Raw genomic sequence first — 24962 nt, 5'->3', positions numbered from 1 at the left:
CTAGTGACTGTGGTTCAGCACTGGACAATATTAATTTTTTACTAAACTCTGCAACAGGTCATTCACACTATGCAATGTTAGACCATGTTATTAAATTTTAAAACCATTTCATGTAACTCTGTCTTACCCTTATTAGTTTCGGCATTCCAGCTCTCAGCAGTTGTGGATAGGTGACCTATTGCTGACTTTATGACAGTGCCAATGTAGAACCAGCTGTCAGGAAGTGCACAAATCGACAAGTCTTCCCCTACCCTCCACTCTTTCCTCATTGTAAACTGAGAGCACCCTCATATCTCATCTCCCTAATGCTCAGTTTATCCACCACTTTCAGTGCAGGCAGATCATCAGAATTGATCTTTGCATTGCCAACACATTGGCACGATTGGCCTGCAGGAGGAGAGGTCTTTTCTTTCAGAGGGTCATGAGTCTTTGAAACTCTCTTCCCCCAACAGCAGTACAGGCAGGGCCATTGAATATTTTTAAGGCAGAGTAGGTAAATTCTTGACTAACAAGGGAATCAAAGGGTATTGGGGGTAGCAGGAAAGTAGTGTTGAGGCCACAATCAGATCAGTCATGATCTTATTGAATGGCAGAGCAGGCTTGAGGGGCTAAATCACCTACCCCTGCTCCTAATTCAGATGTTTGTGTGAATAGGCTATCCCAATAAGTTGCCATTCCTACATGATAAAAAGAATCAATTGGGTTAGATAGAGAAAAGTTGACTTGCAATCACTGTCCAACGATGTGTATTGAGATCACATGACTGATGGCACTTTTTAAAATTTACTAATCAGAAGCGTATTTGGGAGACATCTGAATTTCAATTAGGCACATATGTCCACAGACTTACATGTTGGACAACACTGAATAGAGGATCTCAGCTAGGGCAAGCCATGGTGCTATGATTGGCCACAGTGCCCAGAGTTTGGGTGAGAATTGAGTAGGACAAACCAGCCATTCTTTTCCCCATCTGATTACTATCTGTTAGTAAGTGCAAATACATACACCTCAGCTGAAAACACCATCATGTGCAGCTGCGATGATCATCTGTTCCCTCATTACCCCTGTGTTCATGGACCTGCATTGGCTCCTGGTTAATCAATGCCCTCATTTTAAAATGTGCATCCTTGTTTCTAATCCCTCCATAGCCTTGGCCCCTCCGTACCTCTGTAACTTCCTCTAGCTCTACAATGTCTGAGATCTCTGTGCTCCTTCAATTCTAACCCCTTGCATAGCCCTGGTTTTTTCATCATGCTTGAAGAATGGACACGTGGAATGAGCTAGAGAAGGGTTGCTTGAACCCATGTAACTACACCGTACATGAGCTGGCATCTTTGAAAGAGAGGAGAGGAGAAAATTGCTTTATTAAAAAAATTAATTAAAATGATAAATGAAGTTAAAGTTCTCTTTTAAGCACTTTTTTTTTAAAAAAAGGACTGCTTTGAAAGGTTGAGTTACAATTGGCTGCAGCAACACAAGGTTGCATTCATTAATGATGAACAGTTAACACCAATTTCCATTGTTCCCTCAAATCCACTCACTGAAATCATTTTAATAAAAGCCACTTCTGACCACCACAAGTTTCTCATACCTTGTGTTTTTGCTTTTGAACTATCTGATGTGAAATCTAATTGGATCACAACTGTCTTAACATTTCTTGGTATCTATCTCTGTTAAGACTGGGATTAACAGTGTGTAAAGAGGTTAATTAAACCCAAACGCCATGCAGTTTGTGAAAATCCTTCCCTTTCTGTGCATTGAATGTTGATGTCTTTAGAATTGATTCATTTCTGAAAATTGTATCATCGGCAGTTTTACCGACGGACAGCAACCTCCCAAACTCCCTCCTCACTTCAAAACCTTATCGAAACAGAGTTCCGTTGGAAATGGTAGCAAAGTAAGTTTTCAGGTTTTTGATGAGATTCAGTTCAAAACGATATTTTTTCAGTGCACAAGTGTCCACAATGCTTCTTATTCAGCCTGGGTTCCTAATTCTTCATACCTCCCAATGTAGCTGTGCAGGGAGCTAGCCAAATGCATGAGAGAGAGAGGGGAGACACATTCAAATGAGGCCTAAGGATTGCCATGGAGCCTCTAGGAATTAAAGATTACTCTCCAGGACACAGACAGAGGTTAAAAAAATTATGTTTGTGAACAATTTTCTTTGAACATTTTTGTTTACTAGTTCTAAAATATTGGACATGAGGGTAGGGTTGCCAGCTGTGATTAAATGTATGCCTGGAGATTTCATCACATGACTTGCCCCCCATACTCCAGCCATTCAGTGGCTAACACATCCATCCTCGTGACGCACTGCCTTCCTATGCCAATTGGAAAGAAAAAAGACCCATTACCCAACTTGATAATGTTTGACTGCCAGCCAAACAACCTTTATTTCCCATTTTCAATATTTTTGTAGCTGGTAAAGGGAAATATTTAAAGAAAATGACAAAAAAACACAATCGTTTTCAATATCCCGATGATTTTTCTCCAGGACTGCACACAGCAGTGTCCTGGAGATTGATCTTCAATTCCTGGAGACCTCCAGGCCAATCCTGGAGGGTGGCAACCCTACATGGGGGACAAATGCTGTTTGACTGACAACCAAAAATCATCCAATTCAATAAAGATACAACCTATTTGCTTTCCAATTAGGTGTGGGAAGGTGGGGTACCCACATGGATGGACATGACAGGCGACCACTGATGAGAGTATTGGGCCAGAGTGGTTAGAGAAATGTGATGAAACCTCCAGGAATATGTTCAACCAGAGTTGGCAACACAAGGCCCAAAATTGGGTGCCTCTTGGGCCTGCCTATTCAGATTGTTCCCTGCTCTCAGTTCATGGCAATAGACCAATGTGTGAAGAAATTCCATCAACTATTAATATCAAATTTCCTTTGCCCTTGTTTGAGTCTGTGCTCCTTTGTTGTGATTACCCCAAATAAATGGTCCAGGGTTACCTTTTCCATAATAACTTACTCATAGATTCCACCACTGTATTTGCTCTCATTTAAGAGGACACCCTGCTTTATAATGATAGGGCTCTTATCACTAATGTGTGACAAGGTAAGTTTTACAGGAAGCAAGATTTTTTATGAATTGTAGTTATACTTCTATAAGGCCCTGCCTTTATCACCTTCCTTAAAAGGTGAATTTGAAGCCTCTCCTGCCTAGCCTTGAAGCCCAGTTTTGCTCATAGTTTGAATAATAGTAGGTGAACTAGAGGGTCTTCCTTTGACTAGCAATTCCTATATTCCTAAGAGGGTGATGTCCTGATCAATTTTCCAACCTCAATCTATATATTGGCCTTCATCTCTCATTTGCTATTTGTGGGATCTTGCTGAGTGCATATTGGTTGCTGCATTACCAGTGACTGTAATTTATTGATTATGGTACGTTCTTTATATTCCTTGTTTTTACAGCAGTTAGATCCCACCATCAGCACATCTAACTCATTTTTTCTCAGTGCCTCGAAATTCCTTCTCTCAGTCCTCCCTTCCTCCTATCGCCAGTTTATAAAGCCCAAACTTGCCATCATCTAATTGTGAGTACTTGGTTTACCTCAACTTTCTCTCCTACTCTTTGTAACCTTGGAGGTGTCCTGCATCATGGGGCTTTGATCCAGCTCTCTTTCTCAGTAAAAAAAACACTTCTGCTGGGATTCTGTGCTACATATCAATTACTCTCTTCTACTAAGCCCTCACTAAGCCTTCTGCTAGTCTCACTCATACAGTGTTAATTTTGCTCTAGTGTCCTCTAATTGTGTGGCTATAAAATCCCTACGGTGATACTAAATCAGTGTGGCATGCAACTTACTTTGTAGTCCCAGAGACACTTTGGAGAAGGTCTCAGACTGCATGGTTACGAGGCTTCTTGTCAAGGTAATTATTTCAAAAGCTGATCATTGATCGCTTGTTTTGCTCAGACCTGCTAGCAGTAATCAGAGCTTAAACCCTCTGCTGTATAAAATTATTCCACACTTTATCTTCCTGCATTTAGCTAGATTGTAAAGGAAATGGTTCAGCTTAACAAAGGTTGTACTATTTTTCTAGACTTGTTATTCTTTTTGATACTGTTGTTCTCCCTTTCTCACCCTGATGGTGTTGATTCCTTGTTGGCTAGAGTACCACAAATCTTAGGTACTCTCTGGTATCATATCCAGGTGACCCATCACTTGTCATAATTCATTGGGTACCGCTCTCATCTCTGAGCTTCAAGGCTGTAGGTTCAAGCTCCACTCCAGGGACTTGAGCACAAAATCCAGGCAGACATTCCAGTGCAGTACTGCTCTGCTGTTGGAGGTGCCATATTTCAGGTGAGACATTAAATCAAAGCCCTATCTTGCTTTCTCAGGTGGACTTAAAAGATCCAATGGCACTAATAGGAAAGGAGAGCAGGGGAGTTATCCCTGGTGCCCTGGTCAATATTTATCCCTCAGTCAACATAAAAAAAACATTATCTGATCATTAATGCATTGCTGTGCACAAATTGGCTGCTGCATTTCTTACATTACAACAGTGACTGCACTTCAAAACTATTTCATTGGTTGCAAAATACTTTGAGACATCCTGATCTCATGAAAGATGATCTAATAAACACAAGTCTTTTTTTCCATGTGTGAAGCCACAGTGCAAATTGGAAAGTTACTTCACCTATAGGGATTGCTGTTCCCTGATGCACTTTCCTGACAAGTGGAACTCCCTCCAGCTCACAATTATAAAACTTTACTCCAAGAAGTTGAAGTTTGGGCTGCAAAATATGAGAAAAGGGCATTTGACCACTCAAAATTCATGATTCTGATCTCCATTTCTGTGTCTCTATCTCTATCTGGCTGGCATGTTTCTATCTTATGAATATGTGTCCGTCCTTGACTCTATCTGTCAGTCTGTTAGCTTGTCATTACCATTTATTACCTCTAGACATGACTATTGTAACTCAGTCCTGGATGGCCTCCCATGTTCTATCCCCTGTAAGTTTCAGGTCATCCAAAACTCTGCTACCAGTGTCCTCACTCACACCAAGTCCTGTTTCACCTATCACCCCTGTGCTCCCCGACCTACATTGGCTCCTGTTTAAGCAATGCCTCCATTATAAAACTCACGTGCTTGTTTTCAAGTCCCTTTGTGGACTCACCCCATCCCCATCTCTGTAAACTCCTCCAGCCCTACAATCCTTTGAGATATCGGCACTTCTCCACACAGCTCCGTAGCCCTCTGAGTTCTCTTTGCTCCTTCAATACTAGCCTCTTTCATCTCGAATTTTAAATGTGCCACCATTGCTGGCTATGCCTTCAGCTGCCAAAGCTTTAAGCTCTGGAATTCCCTCACTAAAGTTCTCTCCCTCTCTTTCGTCCTTTAAAGTGTTCCTTAAGACCTACCAGTTTGACCAAATTTGTGATCATCTGCCCTAAAAGCTCCTTTTGTGGCTCAATGTCAAACTTAGTTTGATAATGCTCCTGTGAAGCGGCTTGAGAAGTTATACTATGGTAAAGTTGCTTTATAAACACAAGTTGTTGTTGTCTGAGACACTGTTTCTGTCTCTGTCTCCATCTCAATCTAAAGTACCTTTATCCGAGGCCTCTCCCTCCACTTACACAAACCACATGAACCAAAAAGTGGATTGCTGAAAAAGAGACTTACACTCATTAGGATAGACTCAAGAATGCTAAATTTCAAAGGGTGCAGCAATTTATACAGCATGAGAAAAGAGTGCTGATTGGTTGGAAAGTCAACTTGATCAAGGCATTGCCATGGAGGCGCACCAGGGAACTATTGTCCCCCAGGCTTGTATTTAATTCAAAAAAGGCAATATGCCTGACAAAACTTTGCAAAAGAATTTAGCTGGAGAACAAAATTATTTCTATAAATTATGTGGAACTACTTTGTGCTATATTCATGAGTCTTGTTTCAATAAAAAAAAAGTTTATAACCATAATACTTTGTGCTGAAAGTACCTGGCTGGCCTTGTGCCCATTTGAAGGATTTTATAACCTGGACAAATACTCAAGGGTACCGATTGCAAATGCATACCGAGAGTTTTCACTCTAATCAGTTGGTGATGCCCTTGACTAACTTTATTCTATGGTCAGTGTGCTCTGTGGTTGCTATTTCATCTGCCATAATGGGCTGCTTTGACTATACTGACAGGTTTAAGACCTGAGCCTTGCTTTTGGGTGATGGGGCAGCCAGCAGACCACTAGGTATACTGTATGTGCCATGAAGCTCTCAGACCCAGAAAAACAGAGCTTCACTCACCAGCATCTGAATGCCAGTTAAATTGTAATGCTGGCAAAAAGTCAACAGAGCTGGCATTATAGAGGTTAAGAATAAACAATTTAAAATTACTGTTTAGAGTAAAGAAAGGTTACTTTTAAAATAAAAACAGAAAATAATGGAAATACCCAGCAAGTCTGGTGGCATCCATAGAGAGAGAAAGAGAGCTAATATTTTGGGTTGAAGACCTTTCATTATTTTCATCATTTGTTCTACACCAGTTACAGCCAAATTAGCCAGTGAAGTGCAGTCTGATGTTGTTTCCTCAAGATGGTCACACTGCTTAGAGTTCAGTATGGATGCCTTCACCCCAGAATTTGCCATGCACAGTTTCCACCAATGTGGACTGAACATCTCTTCACATCTGAAAAAAATCAGTTTTGCATAAGAAAGACAAGCTATTTTCTAATGGAAGAGAGGAAGGAGCTAGAGAAAAAAAGATGAGGGAGAGGAGGCAGGGGAGTCAAATGAAAAACAAAGACACATAAGGAAAAAAAGGGAAATAAACACGATTCAGTGTCACGCAAAGTAGTGAAAATCTCAAACTCTCTCCTCTTAGAATGTTGTTGAGGCCAGTTGAAACATTCAAGATTGTGATTGATAGATTTTTGCTAGATATGAAGATCAAGGAATGTGGACTCAAAGTGGGTAACTGGAGATACAATACAGAGCAGCCATAGTCACATTGAATGACAGAGCAGACCTGATAGGTTATCTTCCTATGTCAGAAGTAAAGTTCTGTTCACACTAAGTACACTGATGACGCAAAGCTAAATCCAAGGGCCAGCAGCATAGAAGAATTTAGTCAGTGAGGCATTGTTAATATAGGTCAGTGACCACTCGGGGTTTGCTTTGATTGTTACTGAATAACCAATGCTTGTTATGGGAGAGCACTTGTAGTGAAAACATAAGACATGGGCTTTTCAATCAACCCTGCAAAATAAATTTCTCTTCTACACCAGTGCATTCATTCCTAGCATGCCAGTGGACCTCCTTCGGTTTCTCCTTCCCTTGTACAATCCACTAACTTTGAAAATACCAGATTCGGTGTCACATAATCATTGCTTCTTGATTTATTTCATGTTCCCTCCTACTCTTTTTAAACCTGGGTTCAGTCTTCAACCATCGGTCTTGGTCCTTCAACTAGGCTCATCAGAAATAGATCCATGCTCACCTATAGGGAAAACAAGACAGAGTGCCTTGGAATTTCTCTGTGATTAGTAAGTTGCTTGGGGACTTTCTATGAACAGTTTGGCAAAGTATTTGATTACATGATGTATCCTTACTATTATGAATCATGGTCTTGTGGATGGTTCTGATCAATGCTTTAACCTCATAGCCACAAGCTCCTTGGAAAACTCCTGCAGTGCTTCAAGGTGAAAAGTCAGTTTCTCAGACTCTGTAATTGCATCAACAACACCTCAGGAAATAAAAGTCAGTCAGAACTCCTTGATCCAATTCTCTTCAGTCACTTTCTGAGGAAGAAATCAGCATTAATGAGTCCCAGGATACAGTCAGAGGGCATCTTACTGACATTGTTCAAAAGCAGTGGAACTCCTTAAAGGATCACATGGCAAAACTAGCAGTCAAAGCTGTGAGGAAGTCTCCAATTGTTGGGAAGGACGAGCAAGTTGTAAGTATAACTGACCATGATAAGGAAATCACCAAGCTGAAGCTGGAACTTGAACACAGTAAGGAAATCGTGAGGGGGGCAGCAGCAGCTTCTTGAGGAGGAAGAATGGTTTTATAAAAAGCAACAGCTGTTTGAGGAGCAGAAAATGAACTTTGAGACAGAGAGGCAGAAGTTCACGAAGGCGTGATCAAGGATTCTCCTTGATAAAGAAAACCCAACAAATTGGCAGTGACCATAGAAAACTGATGGCTCAGGGGATTAGATCCTGGCTGATCTGCACCTCAAACCTGCTTACCCACCTTTGTCCTATATCTCTTAATAGCTTTACTCAATAAAAATACACCAATCTCAGCCTCGAAGGCTTTTTTGACCCCTAGTGTCCACAGCCTTTTGGGGAAAAAGAATTCCAAATTTCCCTTACCATTTTTTGTGATTCTGATTTCACTCCTAACTGGCCTAGCTCTAGTTTTAATATTGTGCCTCTTGTTATTGACCCTGCCAGCCTTCTAGTACCTCACCCAAGTGGACCTTCTTCATATGTGAGGTTAGACAATGATTGTTGTGGGATGGGGTCGGTCAGTGGGAAAGGATGGAAAGCACATCACAGCTCAGCCAGATTTTGTTCAAACCTAATCTCTGTCCACACACACTTGCCAACAGAGATTACTGGATGCTGGCAAGTCAGTATCTTGCTAGGGTTGCCATCCCTCCAGGATTGCCTGGAGTCTCCAGGAATTGAAGATAAATCTCCAGGACACTGCTGTGTGCAATGATAGGGGAAAACCATCGGGACATTAAAAAATGTTCTTATTGTTCATCCAATTGGGTAATGAGTCTTTTTTGCTTGCCAACTGGCGTAGGACAGCGGTGTGTCACAAGGATGGATGTGTTGGCTGACTAATGGCTGGAGCATGGGGGCAATTGATGTGATCAAACCTCCAGGAATATATTTAATCACAATTGGCAACCTTATACTGTGCTTAGTGATATATTCATCTAAAGTCTCAGTGCTTTTTTTCCCTAAACTTATTTGAATATACCTTGCTTTAGAAATACAAACTTTAAGAGTGATAATTTTCCAAATGCATTCTGTGGAAAAATAGCAAAAAGATTATTCTTGAAAACCATGTTGGATGGTGAAGCTTTTGGCATTTGGGGAGGACTGGGTGAGGCTGATTGGTGATGCCCATTTGCAGCGTAATATCTCACTGTCTAGGGTACCAAGTCAGGACTTGTCACTTGTGCCTGGTGCTGGACTAGCTGCTGGTGTCCATGGAATCGTATCCCACTGCAACTCTTCACAAGGCCCTCAGGGGAAGAGAAGGACGAAAACTGGGACTGAGTTAGGAAAATGAACACGTTCCCAGTACAATCCCAGTCTGATTCCACACACCTATGTTGGTTGGTGCGTGTTTAATATAACTGAGAGAATGAGCGTGATAGAACAAGCAAAGCAGAGGATTAAGGTAGATGAAGCAGGCATGAAATTATATTCAGACTTCAGGTACTGCCGTTGCCTAGCATTACAATTACTCCTCAGACAACTTTCAAAGGGAGATAACAATTTCTCACCACGTTCACTTGCTGCTGTAGTGCTGATCATAAATCATTATGTCACATCTGACCAGTGAGGGGTATCTCAATGTGTCTGAAGATAATTTTTGCTTTATACAAGTGACCTGAGTAACCTCTGAAGAGGCCCCATCAGTTTATAACTCAACCTCTGCAACTGAGCTCAATCGTAATGTCCACAAGAACTTTTAGGAACAGGAAATTGCAGTTAGGCCCAATAAATAAGGTGTCTCTTCTTGATGGAGTGTAATCCAAGTATCTGCCATCTTGCCATCTTTCCAATTCATTTCCTTTGCAGGTTCAATTGCTTCTTGAATTTACTGACTACTTCAGTGTCCTGTCCTGCTAATTCTTTCTACAAACCGATATCAACCCTACAAAAAAAGAAAGAACTTGCATCTATTCAGCACCTTTCACAATCTCATGATGTCCCAAAGTGCTTTACAGCTAATTATGTACTTTTTAAAGTGTTGTTATTGTTGTAATTCAGGAAATGTGGCAGCCAATTTGCACACAGCAAGGCCCCACAAATATTAATGTGATAATGACCAGATAATCCGTTTTTGTTACGTTGGTTGAGGGATAAATATTGGCCAGGACACCGAGGTGAATGCTCCTGCTCTCCTTTGAGATAGTGCCACAGGAATTTTATAAGTCACCTGAGAGGCAGAAAGGGCTTGGGTTTTATCTCCATCTCTCTCTCTCCCCCTCTCTATCAATCTCACTTTCTCTCTCTCATGCTCGCTTTCTTGCGTCTCTCTGTAACTTTGGGTCTCTCTCTCTCTCTTTCACCCTCTGGCGTCCTTGCTCTCTCCCTGGGTGACACAATAATACCATGCTGTAGTACTTTGGGTAATGTATTACCCAATCCTTAAAGCCCTGTTGTAGATGTATATTCCAAAGGAATTTGATTGCCATGTCGGCTGTAATCATTGTTGTGGGACAAGTAATCACGGTTTAATGTTTCATCTCAGAAACTTTAGACACGTTTCAAGATAGTAGAAACCAACAGGCGATGGGGTTCTTTCATCCTTCACAGTGGGTCTCATTTGCTTTTCTCACCTTTACCTTGGAATGTGGCTTTGCATTTTTAAAGCAGTTTGTGCTGTCTCTTTTCAAATTACAGTGTCAGTTGAATTTTTTTTCTAAAATAATTTTTTTTAAAATTGAAGAGCTGTGATTTCATGACATAAAGTGGATGGCTTGTTTTTTTTTCTTCTCTCCCACCCCACCACCACCCCCCCCCAACCCCCCCGTCACGTACTGGAGATATTATTTCACTGATTGCCTGGAAAGTCTCCAGAGAATTCATTTCACCAATTTGAGAACCGCTGCTGTAGACAGTGCAGCCACAATGAGACAGTGGTGGAGGGAGTGAATATTTCAGTAGGAACCAAGTGCTGGGTGAAGTTACAAATAAAGATGATTATTAAAACAGGCACGATTGTCAGACTTAGATAAGATAGACCAAGAATAGCTGTTCCCGTTAGCTGATGGTACAAGGACTAAGGGACAAAGATTTAAAATTTTGGGGAAAAGATGCAGGGTTTTTTTTTATTCAGCAAGTGGTGATAACCTGGAACTCGAAGCCTATGAGGGTGCTGGAAGCGGAGATGATCATTATTTTCAAGTAGAAATTGGATGGGCACTCGAGGGACCTAAACCTGCAGAGCTATGGAGATTGAGTGTGGTAATGAGACTGACTGGATTGCTCTACAGAAAGCTGACATGGACTCGATAGGCCAAATGGCCTCCTTTGCTGTAATGACTATATGGCTCTGTGATAGTTCACTCAAAGAAAGAAAGGGCTATCAATTCATAATATGATTCATATGGTTAGCAAGCTAATCACAGAACGCAATCAGTTATGCCAATCTATGAGGAATGATCAGGGATGTTCAGCATTGAAGAGAGCTGCTAGAGGGCACCTTAAAATACTTGAGAAGAGTGAGAAATTAAACAGTGAACAATATTTTCAGATGTGCCAGGACATCAGGACAAGAGGACTCAGTTGTGAAAGACAAGATTAGGACAGCACAAGTTGCCAAGAAGTAGTCAAGGCCAAGACTGATTTAAGGAATTGTTAGATCTTATTAGTTTGGTATTCAGAAAAGATTAGATTAACTATGTCAAAGAACCTTTTCATCCCAATCCATCTTGCGAAGTTATCTTATCAGACTTTGTGCAGCATTGGATTTATGGAAAATATAAGCTCACATTTAAAATTTATCAAAAAATTTGTTACTTTCATTTCAAATTCATCCTTCTCAATGACTTCATAAAAAATCTAAAGACCCTGGCCACGCTTGAGGGCTCTGATGATGAGGAACATATCTTGGTTCGTGGACAATTTATTTTTAGAAATTTGTCATTGTCTGGATGATCTGTGCCATTGATACACATTCAGCTGTCATACATGAACAGCCATGTAAACCCTGAACTTTGTGGTCTCAAACTTCTTCCAGACAAAACTACAAAGGTGGCAAAAGAACCAAACGGGAGGTGAGGAGATTTTCTTTTTTAATGTAGTGAGTTGTTATGATCTGGAATGTACTGCCAGAAAGGGTTATGGATTCAGGTTCCATAGTAACATTCAAAAGAGAATTGGATAAATTTGGAGGAAAAATATGGGAAAGAGTGGTGCAGTGATACTAGTAGAATAGCTCTTTCAAAGAGCCGGTACAGGCATAATGGGCCAAGTGGAAATTTCTTTCTGTGCAGTGAAATTTTATAACTCCATGCTAATCTAAACAGAATAGAGTATAATAAATAATAACCAAAACAATGAAACAAATGATCAACTCCAACAGAATCTCCCTCCTCCTCTCTCTCCCATCTATCAGTCCCTCTATAGAACCGTCTAGGTCTTGTCTTACATAACCAACTTGCCCCTTGGGCTTCCCCAAAGTCATGAGGAGCCACAACTCCAAATTCCCACAACCCAGTCCCCCAGGAACATCACAAGTATTACACATGAGCTGCTGCCCGCCCACCACCAAACAAGTTCGTGCGATCCAATATAAACAGAATCACCTGGATACTCAATTTAGAAAAAAAAGAATTGCACTGCCTTGCACAACCTCAAGACATTCCAAAGCATTTTTCAACCAATGAAGCACTTTTGAATTGACGGTCTGTTAACATTGTTGTGGGTCTTAGCTGAGGATGTCCTTGGCTAGGATTGATAGAGATTGCTGGAGGCAATTGGCTGTTGGTAAACTTTACCTTTTAGTAAGCATTCTTCTAAGGCATAGCACGAGGCTTCACACAGAACCATTACTCAGTAGGCTCTGCTGTCATGTGATCTTACATCACTGATGATGTAGACAATCTATTTACATATTTAGCACTAACCCTTTACACCACATCTCCCCCCAAGTCTCTGACTCTTTTCAATACATTATTTACATTATCCTACATCTCCCCGCCGCAAAGTCTTTGGCTGCATCCCGAGTTCACAGAGGTAACTGTTGTGGTTTTACCAATCTCCCCAACCTTGTTCTCAGCTCTCTCAGAGGATTTATACAATTCAAGGTCTCCATGTTCTCTTTCAAACTCGGTAAAGTAGTTTGTGAATTCATCAGAGAATACCAGCAATGTGTCCACAATAGTTTGTTGTTTTCCTTGGACACACTCTGTTGTAGCGTCAAATCTCATCAATCTCGAATGGCATCTTTACTAATTCTTTAGCATTTAAAAACATAACCAACGGTTCATGGTCAGTCTCAATAGTAAACTTTAGGCCTAAGACATAGCAGGCAAACTTCGCATAAGCCCATGTAGCTACTAATGCTTCTTTCTCAATTACAGAATATCCTTGTTTCATTTCAGTCAATGATCAAGATGCATAGTATGCTGGTCTGCATTTACCATCTCTCTGAGTTTGAAAGAGTACTGCTCCTAGTCTAGTCAATGATGTATCTGCGGAAACTATCATAGGCAGTTCTGAATCATAGTGAGCCAATATTTCTGGTGAAATAAGCATCTCTTTCATCCTTTCAAATGGAATCTGTTGATTTTGTTCTCAACATCATGCTTGGTCTTGCCTAAGTGATTTTTTTCAGTGGTCCATTAACATATACCAGATTAGGCAAGAACTTTTCTATTTGATTCCCCATTCCCATGAAGTGCTAAAGCTCTGTGACACTGCAAGATGGTGGAAATTCCCTGATTGCCTTGGTGTTTTGAGGCCGATGCCCTGATAAATGAATAACGTGTTCCAGCAATTTAAAGGTTGGGTGCGAGAACTTGCAATTATTAGTAATGGTTAGTCCTGCTTCTTGCAAGCATTGCAACACTGCTGTCACCCTGCCATCATGCTCTGATGTAGTGGACCCGTGGATCAGGATGTCATCCACTTGAGAGATGGCCCCTTCTAATCCTTCTAAAATACTTGTCATCACCCTCTGAAAACCTCTGGTGCTGATGTAATACCAAATGATAGTCAATTGAAGCAATATCTCCAAAATGGTGTGATGAATGTAGTCAGTAGATTCTTTGTCCAAAGGTAGTTGCCAAAAGCCACTGTTTGTATCTAGTTTGGTAAAAATTGTGCTTTTTGCTAGCTTTGCTGAACTCTCATCCACAGATGTCATTGGATGGATCTCCCTTTCCACAGCTTTGTTTAACTGTGTGAAGTGAACACAGATTCGCAGTGATCCATTTAGTTTTGGAACCAAACCTGAACAGAGGTTTGTAGTTTTGCTGCAGGTGAATTACTCCCTGATGCAGCATTCAATTTCTTGCTTCACCTTCTGTAAAAATGGGTGCGGAACTTTCCTTGGGGCGAACAAACACACTGGTTTAGCACCTGGTCTCATTGTGATGTAATAAGCTGTTTTTAGCTTCCCAAGATCCCTAAATAAAGTTAGAAATTCTGTCTGATATTCTTCTGGTTTGTCTTGGTTTCGGAAATCGTTTACTTTATAGATGAGCTGTAGATCTGTGCAAACTCTTCAGTTTAATAGTGAACACTCTTGGCTTGGGATCACGTACAAAGTTTCTGTGATTTCTCTTCCTTTCCACTGAAGTGTAGTAGTCAACTGTCCCTTGACCTTCAGTTGAATGCCTCCTGGACTGTGGAATGGTATGGTCGACGGCTGGAGGAAGGCTTGCTTTAGCCACAGTTCTGTGTCTGTAAGAACGGAAACTCCTCCAGTGTCTAATCTGAAGATTGTTTTAGGTCCATTGACCATAACGTATGCACTCCAGGAGCAGAGTTTTACGTTGATTGGGCAGACGCACGCCCGACCCAATCGGGCATGAAATCACGCATGATGACGTCGAACGAGTGTCCTACCATCATTCCACGCTCGCACGATATTACGGTCGGCGGGTGCACACAAAAGTCAGAAGCGTGCCCGCCAACAGTTAAGAGCGCAACTGAGCCCATTAAGGGCTCAATTATCTGTCATTTTGCGTAGCCCGTCCAACCTTACGGTTGGCGGACGGGCGAATCGGCCAGATGGCCTTTGCGTTTTTCAACAAACCTCATCCACGGGTGGGATGAGATTTCCGCGATGAAATAAAATATAAATAAATTTCTGTGGACAGCACCTTCATGAGCTAAATTTTCAGACAACTGATTATGACGCATGGTCATGTTTTTTCAGCTTTTGAAACCTTTATTTTTTTTTGCTGTTTCAGGTCTTCAGCTCCCTGAGGCAGCTCTCTGCCTGCAGGGAGCTTTCTCTCAGCGCTGGTCCGTGCCCATGGTCAATGTCATTGCCCGCCTCCCGCTCCCGCCCCAGCAGTGCTGAGATTTTCAGTGCCTGTTTCTGGCCGACCAGCGTGAAATTGTGGTCGTGGGCCAATCGCGGGCCTGCTGATCATGCCCACCCGTCAACCAGAAAATTCAGGCCCAGTAGTTCCCATTAGACCCTGTAATTTCTCCCAAGAATGGCACTTCTTTGTCTTTCGCATCTTCAGTTTCTTGAATGCTACTTGCTTTGATTGGTTTCTCTTTAAGTTTCTGAGTTGGGAGCTTTTTGCAGTGGCACACAGCTTTAAAATATCCTCTGCTCTTACAGGAATGGCACTCTGCATTTTTGGCGGGACACTCTGTACCAAAGCAGCTTTTTCACCAAAGTGAGAACACTGACTAATGGCAGCTTCCACACCCTCTTCACTCTTTCCCTGTTTGCGAGTAGGTGCACTGCTACTTCTGTGTCCTACAAACTGCACCGTGTCAGTCGTTCTTCCCCACAGAATATTCCTGTCATCTCGATTAAATGCACGATTTTGCTTTCTCACTTCTTCCTGCTTTGTAAACTGTACAGCCTTTGATAGCATTAAATCCTCCCTCGACTAGAAAATCTGAACCTTACAACAACGTAACCCGAATTAATTCATATTTTAGGGCTCCATATTCGCAATTCCTAGCTAATCAATATAAATCATTAATGAATGAATCAGTGCTCTCTCCCTGTCTTCGGGTACATCTAATGAACTTCGCCCTGTCTATGATTGTGTTCCTTCTAAGGCTGAAATATGTCTCAAAAGCTCTTATATCATCTTCGTATGTCACTTTTTCTTCATTTATGCCCTGCCTGACCAATATGGCATCTGCACTACCACCTATGGCATAGAAAATGGTACTGGCCTGTTCCTTGCTATGTTTCTCTGCTAGTTCCAAAGTGGTTCTGTACTTTGTAAACCTAAGACACCAATTCTGCCACTTCTTGGCTTGATCCTGGCCTTCCACATGTTTGAAGCACTCTGGTAATGGTAAGATTTTCTCCATGGCCTTTCTTCACTCAAGCCTTTTTTTTTTGAGTTCTGTTGTGTTTTTCCAGTACTGTCCTTTCCTTAAAGTTATTTTTCTTGCTGCTTTTTCATTTTGGGGGCTTCTTCCCCCTCAGTCCTCAGTCTTGCTGGGATTTTTTACACAGTGCTTTTTCCGTTGTCTTCACTGCTGCCACCAATTGTTATCATTTTTGTGGGTCTTAGCTTAAGTTCTCCTTGGCAAGATTAATAGACACTGCTGGTGGAAAGGCCATTGGTAAACGTTACCTTTTATTAAACATCCTTCTAACTATACGGACAAAGCCGAGCTCGAGGCTTCACACAGAACCACCTCTCAGTTGGCTCTGTTGTCATGTGACCTTACATCACTGATGATGTAGACTGTCTATTTACATATTTAACAGTTAACCCTTTACACTACGAAAGGCACTGTAGAAAATTCAGCAGCCAATTTGTGCACAGCAAGCTCCCACAGACAGCAGTTTGATAATGACCAGGTAGTCTGTTTTAGTGACGTGAGTTGAACAATAAATAAGCAGGACTTCTGCTCTTCTTTGAAGTAGTGTCATGGGGTCTTTTATGCAATCCTGAAAGAGAGCAGATTGTGTCTTGGTTCGAGGCCTCCTCCCTCAGCACTGCCTTGGAATGCCAAGGTTTTGTGCTCAAGTCTCTGCACTGAAACATGAACGCATGACCTTCTAACTTGGGAGGCAAGATGCAACCCACTGAGTCATGGCTAAGACCTAAAAGAGAATTATACGGCCAGGTTGTTCAATTTTTACTGTGAGTACCTTTCAAGAATATCTTATTGCTTGCTGTGAGCATGGCATAAATGAAGAGTGACAGCAACACTGTCTGAGAATTAATATAACAACAGTGATACTGCAGCCCCATTGTTCCTGCTCATGCATGAAGGACTCGTGACTAACAGACACCACAGGCGTGAAGGACTCTGAAGGTCTTCCTTGTGAATGATGAACCAGTTGGAATCTGCTGCTATCTGTTTTGACAGTCTCTTCCTTTCCTATTTTTCTTCACTCTTCACCTGAGGGGATTGTCCCATGGTGAATATGTTACTACAGGCACAGGCTGCCTTCCTGCATCCTGGCCTAATTAAACATTTGCCATGTTTAATGTGAAGGTGGACGGGGCGATACTCAATTCCTCACTCAATTGGGATTGACAAACTTTAAGAATTGCCCTCGAATCACCAGGAATTGAAGATTAATCTCCAGGACGCTGCTGTACATGCAGGAGAAACACTCATAGTGGCATCAAAAAAACCTTTTTGAATGCTTTTGCACATGGATCCCTGAGTCTATTTGGACCTTTATCACTAAGTCTATTACTCATTCCAGCTTTATACTTCCAGATTTTTAAAAACTGAGATCAAAATTTCAGACTACCCTGACACGTTTTGAATTAGGATTATTATCTCTGGATTACTAGTCCAGTAACATAAGGCCTCGATTCAATACAGTAATTTCTTTGAAAGATCTTTTTTAGGAACACAGAGGCAGCATGGGGAAAAGGACATGGTTTGAACAGCTTAGTGTGTGCATGTGATTATAATTTGATCTAAATTCACTCATTAATGGTGTTACATCAAAGCCTAATAAATATTTGTAAAAGATTAATGGTTGTGTCACTTTGTAAAATCGAACTGCGGCCCTTTGATGTAGCCAGTAGGCTGTGCAAACTGCAGCATAATTTTATTTTCTGTCTGTGCCAGGCTATCTGTAGAGTTGGCATCATTTGTCAACTCTGTGTATGCAAATATTAGAGTACTAATGGCACTGTTTCCGTATAAACCCTTAACATGCTCTTCATAATCTTTAAACTCCCTGCCTCTGAATGCTCAGCCATTCAGTATATTCAAGACTGAGATTGGGCACTAAAGGAACCAAGGGATATGTGGATAGGGCAGGAAAGTGGAGTTGATGTAGATCCGCCATGATCTTATTGAATGGCAGAGCAGGTTCAATGGGTCATATGGCCTACTCCTAATCTTATTTCTTATAGTCGCATGACATTCTTCTTTATTTCAGAGGTTTGAACATTAAACCTGGACTGGCATTTCAGTGCAGTACTGAAGGAGTGCAACAATTTCAGAGGTGCCATTATTCAGATGAGATGTTAAACCAAAGCCCTATCCGCCCTCTAAATTGAATGAAAAAGATCCCATGGCACTATTTCATTGGAGAGCAGGGGAGATATACCTGGTGTCCTGGGCCAATATCTATCCCTCAACCCCTCACCAAAAACAGCTTAACTGGTTATCTCATTGCTGTTTGGTGTCAATTACTCATTTTTTATTTACTAATCAGAAATACATTTAGCCACATCTGGATTCCTAATTAACCATGTGATCAATAGTTTGGACAGCACAGAAATGGCACAGAGAGGAATTGAGTGTAGTAATTTAAATCTTCATGCACAGATCAAAACTTCCACCCAAAAGTCTTTCAGTTTCAGAAATTCTATTGATGTTCATTTGATCTTCTTCACTCTCTGTGGTTTATGACCACAGCTATACTTCAACAGAGGTGGGCAGGGCAAGGGACTGGGATTACAGTTTAATCTCCAATGTGCGCTTTGCCACCGATAGAAATTCTGGAAGATAAATTTACTAACTAAGATTGGACAAGTCAAGGAAAAAAGTTAGAGAGAGTTTTGGGTCCAATTTTAACACAGCCACCTTTTGTTAAACTAATGGGATTGGGTGTGATGCTGGATTTTCGTACTACCCGACCTTACTCTCCATTGAAGTCAGTGGAAATCAAATTATGCTGGTGTGTAAAACCTGTGTCCCAGTCAATCCCACGGGATTCAAAGCCAGTTGGGTTACAATCATTCACTTTGTGTCCAGTTTATATATTTTTTAAAATTGTCACACAAGAAAATAGAAGTGTCGAGTCCAGACGTAGGCAGGTACCAGTGCTCTCCAGAACAGGTACAGATTAGGAATACTGATGTCCCTTGACTCTCTCCCTGGCTCGGTGAGGAAATCAGAATAATGATAGGCTTTGTTGTTCTATTCCTGTCACATCAGAGATTCAGTCTGCACAGCGCTGGAGCTGCTCTCTGACTGGAATCTTCTGGGATTCAAAGCCATATTCAAGGTGTGGTGAGATGTCTTTTGAGCAGTGAAATAAGAATGGGTTGTTCTCAGTGCCCAAAAATTAGCAGTTCCTGTCATTAGCTTGTACGTTAACCCTAACTTGCCCTGGCAATCTAAATGTACTTAATTTTAACTTTTGTTTCAAAAAAATGCAAACCAACAAAACAGTAGTGTTCAATTCTAGATGAACAGAAATGAAGAATAGAGAAGTTATATTAAACTTGTTTAGAACCTTGGTTAAACCACAAATGGGGCAATATTTAGTGGAGGTGACGGGGGTCTCACCAGCAGCTGGAAAGCCAGCGTGAGACCTGCACCACCTCCTTTCGGGAAGGCCTGCCATATTAAGTGCCTCTGTAACTGAGCAGCGGGCAAGTCTTCCCTTGAGATCAAGGACAACAGGGGTGGAAATCCCACAAACCCCTGAGAGTGGCTGTCGTTGCATTTTGGTTTTATCTTATTTGCATATGATTACAACCTTAAAGTCACTCCAGGGCATCTATTATTATAGATAATAATCTATAATACTCACTCACCTGATGCCCAGGATCGCCGAGGCACCCAGGCCACAATAGAGTGTTGGCAGGATGGTGGGTGGGGAGGAGAGGGGAGGTTACGGTTGGAAAGGTTCAGCAGCAAGGGCAGGGTGGGGGGGGGTGTTCTCAGCAGGCACCCACTTCTTGACACGAGATCCCTCGAACAGGCACTGAGTGCCTTTGAATGAGCCCCCCCCGCCCCTAGAAGCCTGCACTCAAACTCAGCAGGGTTTGTTTTTCGGTCCCTCTGCATGGCAACTCCCCACCAGCCGCTGGGTGAATATCAGCAGTGTAGGATGAGGCCCTGAAAAGGGCATTGAGGTGGGCAGGGTGCCCATGAGCCTTCCCTCTTCCCTCCACAGACTTAATCGGGACAGAGGTGGGAAGGTAGCAGGGCCCCCGCCCACCACTTCCCCGGCCAATTAAATGCCCCCCCCCCCCCACCCCCCGCCACTAAACTCACCTTGGTGGGGAAGCGTTAAATTCCACCTATGGGGTGTTATTCACAATTCTAGTCTCCATGTTATAAAATAATATAGAAACACCGAAGAAGCTCCAATACATATCAGGACATATTGAACAGGCAGGGGCTTTTTTCTCCAGAAAGGGGAAGGTGGAATGATGAACTCATCGAGGTCTTTAAAAATTATGAAAAAATTCAATAGGATAAATGTAAAGAAAATGGTTTCACTTGTAAGGCAGACTAGAACCAGAAGCCACAAAAATAAAATCCAATAAATCCAGTGGGAAACGCAGAGACGTTTCTTTGCCCAGACAGTGGTCAAAATGTGGAACTTGCTACCACATGGAGTAGTTCAGGCAAGTAGCATAAATACATTTAGGGGAAGGTTAGATAAACACATGAGGTAAAAAGGAATAGAACGATGTGCTTAGGAATATGATGAAGTAGGGTGGGAGGAGATTTGTGCGGAGCATTAACACTGGTGCAGACCTATTGGGCTGAATGGCCTGTTCCTGTGATTCATGCACAATTCCTCGTACAGTTGAACAGCTTACCAATTCTCAGGATCTAGGCTGATGCATGAAGGAGTGGTTGATGGGTAAAGCACCTGAGTTCCCCAAATGATTCATCACTCCTTAGAAAGATCTTCAGAACTCTTTCATTCTCACGCTGCTGGCCTGCTGGCTAGTCACGAGTTCATCATGCTTCAATGAGGACAATAGAACTGTGGTATCACTTGTTGTATTAGTCCTCAGTCAGTGCCGCTGTCACTCATCTGCCAGCATTTCAAGAACTCTCACATTGTAAAAGTTCACCTTCCCCACTCATATAACTCTCTATAAGGTGTCAGCTGTGACTCAACGGGCAGTGCTCTCGCCTCTGAATCAGAGGGTCAAGGGTTAAAGCCCCACTCCAGAGACTTGCGCACAGAACCTAAGTTGACAATCCCAGCACAGTACTGAGGGAATGTTAGAGGTGGAGGGTTTCAGGTGAGATGTTAAATGGAGACCCTGTCTGCCGTCTCAGGTAGATGTAAAAGATCCCATGATACAATGAGGAGAGCAAGGACCAATATTTATCCCTCAACTAATGTCACTAAACAGATTATCATGTTGATTACCACATTACTGTTTGTGGGAGCTTGCTGTGTGAAAATTGGCTGCTGCGTTTCATACATCAGCAGTGACTACACTTCGAAAGTACTTAATTGTCTGAAGAGTGCTTTGGAACATCCTGGGGCTGTGAAAGGTGCTATGTAAATGGAAGTTCTTTCTTTCAAATTTTAAGGGATTTATTCTTGATTGAATTCTATTGACTGGGGAAGGCAGGCTGCACTGCATTTCTGGATAATCAGCACTGCATGACACAGCGATTGCTACAGTTTTTCTGTAGCCTTTCGAGAGCACAACGAATGACTGGCAGCTGGTGTTCATTTGTCGATGTGGCTGAGTCACAGCTCTTTTATACTAATTACGTGCTGTGTAAAGAGTCAGTTTGGAGACACATTAAAAATTATGGGGTGAACTTCCTTGCAGTTTTTTGTCACACTGGTGATGCTGGAAGAACGCAGGGATGATTTTGAGCAATGAGAATGATTTTCCCCACCTGTGCACCTTTAAATCACTTCCCCTGACTTTTGGCCCTTCCTACAATATGTCCACCAAAACCTCAGTGGGCTCATACAGTTTTTACTCGTGTTGTACCAGCAAGCTTCCTGGATTGGCCCTCCTTTTACAATCCGGGTAAGTTGCTGCCAAATATATTGAAGCATGACAACTGCCATGCTCAAAACAGAAGTATTTTTGAAAATGCTTTTTTAGCCCATCTTATTTTCATTAGCTCTCCTTTTCAGACTACAACCTATGCTTCATTTTCATGGCCTGTTGCTTGGTCAGACCACCCCTCCCCTCCCCTCTCCTCCACTCCCACAGTCAGGGGTTGCCAGCCCTGGTTGAACATATTTCTGGAAGTGTCATCGCATCACATCCTGCCTCCAGCTTCCCCCACCCCCCATCCCCTTCACCATGGGTCACTCAACATGTCCATCATCACAAAGTCCCACTTTCCCACAGCAATCAGGCTCTTTGTTTCCCTGTTGGATGATTTTTGGCTGTCAGTCAAATAGCCTTTTTTCTCTCCATCTCCAACATTTTTATAGCTAATAACAGAAGTGTACAAACACACACACAATTTTGTTTAATGCCCGGATGATTTTTTTGAAGAGTTTTGCTTCCATCAGTATTCTGAAGATCAATCTTTAATTTCTGGACAATCCTGGAGGGTTCGCAACCCTACCTCAGTCAAAGCAACTCAGGAACAGATATGGGTTTTTGCATGGGAATGCCATGCTATTTTTATGGAAGAGGAGGAACAGCAACACAGAATGAAAGGAGAGTCAAATATTGCCCTCAACCCACAGCCAAAAAATAGGCATGCCTATTTGCAGGTCCCCTGAGGATCTATCTAAAGGAGCTCTGCATCTGAAGAGATGCAATAGGACACATCTGTGACCTGATTTTTTTTATTCGTTCATGGGATGCAGACATTACTAGCTAGATCAGCATTTATTGCTCATCCCTAATTGCTCTTGTTCAGAGGGCATTTTAAGTGTCACCCACATTGCTGTGTACCTGGAGTCACATGGACCAAGTAAGAACAGCAGATTTCCTTCCCTTAAGGGCATTAGTGATTCAGATGGGATTTTTAAGAACAAAGAAAAGTACAGCACAAGAACAGGCCCTTTGGCCCTCCAAGCCTGCGCCGATCATATTGCCTCTCAACTAAAACATTTTGCAATTCCGGGGTCCATATCCCTCTATTCCCATCCTATTCATGTATTTGTCAAGCTGCCTCTTAAACACCACTATCGTACCTGCTTCCACCACCTCCTCTGGCAGCGAATTCCAGACACTCACTACCCTCTGCATAAAAAACTTGCCCCACACATCTTCTCTACAGTTTTCTCCTCTGACTTTAAATCTATGTCCCCTAGTAATTGACTCTTCCACCCTGGGAAAAAGCTTCTGACTATCTACTCTGTCCATGCCACTCATAATTTTGTAAACTTCTATCAAGTCGCCCCTCAATCTCCGTCGCTCTAGCGAGAACAATCCGAGTTTCTCCAACCTCTCCTCATAGCTAATAACCTCCAGACCAGGCAGCATCCTGATAAACCACCTCTGCACCCTCTCCAACACCTCCATATCATTCTGGTAATGTGGCGACCAGAATTGCACGCAATATTCCAAGTGTGGCCTAACCAAGGTTCTAAATCTTATGACAATCGACAATGGCTTCATGGTCATCATCAGACTTTTAATTCCAGATATTTTTTCTCTCTCTCTCTCTCTCTCTCTCTCTCTCTCTATCCAATGAAGGCCATTCCACAAAATGATCTGGTTCCTGTTGTGCAGAATTTGCCCAGTGTATTCTATGGGCTGGATTCAATGCCATTGAAAGAATTCATCTCCATTCTTGGGGAGGGGAAATTGCCTCCATCACTGTGACAGAAACTTAGTTCCAATGTACTGGGAATGATTTTCAACTATTATTCACTTATTAATTAGAGAATGATCCAGAAATGAGATGAAGCGAGTTATTTTTTAACCCTGTGAGTTTTTTTGATTTTGAATCCACAGCCTGAAAGGATAGTGGGAGCAGACTCAATAGTGAATTTGAAAAGCAGATGGATAAATACTTGAAGGCGAAACATCTCAGACCCATGGGGAAACAGTGAGGGACTGGGACTAATTGTATATCTCTTTCAAAGAACCGTCAAAGACACGATACGCAGAAAGGCTGCTTTCTGAGCTGTAACAGCCTATGATTCTATTCTGTCTGCAGTTAAAATGGAAAGTCTCTTTACTCATAAGACCTCTAGCTAAGAAAGGGATCCATCTGTCTGCAGCAGAGTAGGGCAGATTGTTTGATCTGGTAATTAGTCAGGTAAAGGGAACAAATGGTGGGGGGTGCGGGGGGGGGGGGGGTGGTCAGATGGAACATTATCACAAACATTTAGCATTTCCTGGGTATGTGAACCTAGGCTGAGATATGAATCATTGTGTTAAAACATCCATGTTCAATATGCTTCATTGAGCCTTTGAACAAAAGCTTTGTGTCTGGAGGCCTGTGAGTCTGCGATAAATCCCGGAGTGCTTGACCAGTCCACAGGCTTCAATCAGTTAGTTCTGTGTTGCTGCAGTGAACTTCATGATACCCAGCATCTCTCTTTACTGCCATCCAAATCTCTGTCAAAAGGACTCTAGGAATTATGAAAAGCCTTTTTATATTGAAATAAATTGGCATTAGTAGTTTTAGCCTGAATTATATGGGCTGTCCATCTGCGGTGTTTTGCCACTTATTAGAGAGATAAGTGATGGATTTCCTTTGGAACAGTGATGAAAATAGCAATATAGTACTTCCCATCAGTGTCTGGGTTGATAATATTTTTGTTGGGAGTCTTGTAATGGGTGGCAGAGCTGCTTCCAGGGAACAGGTGGGAACTTTATTGGCCCATGAAAACTGGGGTCCTGGCCTCTAGCTAAGGTAGAGAATAGGTGAGATTGTTCAGTTTGTTAATTAGTCAGGTAAAGGGAACAAATGGAGCATCAGATGTTACA

General features: G+C 42.1%; 1 protein-coding gene across 1 annotated transcript in view; it reads left to right on the top strand.

Annotated features, from left to right (window-relative positions):
- The window catches only part of LOC121291085 (exostosin-1-like), a 288167-nt gene that overhangs the window by 188331 nt on the left and 74874 nt on the right, over nucleotides 1-24962 (top strand). The window lies entirely within an intron of this gene.

This window comes from Carcharodon carcharias, chromosome 19, assembly GCF_017639515.1.
Source record: "Carcharodon carcharias isolate sCarCar2 chromosome 19, sCarCar2.pri, whole genome shotgun sequence".
Classification (NCBI taxonomy): Eukaryota; Metazoa; Chordata; class Chondrichthyes; order Lamniformes; family Lamnidae; genus Carcharodon; species Carcharodon carcharias.
The sequence above is the reverse complement of the archived record's forward strand: the minus strand, read 5'-3'. Positions and strand labels throughout refer to the sequence as shown.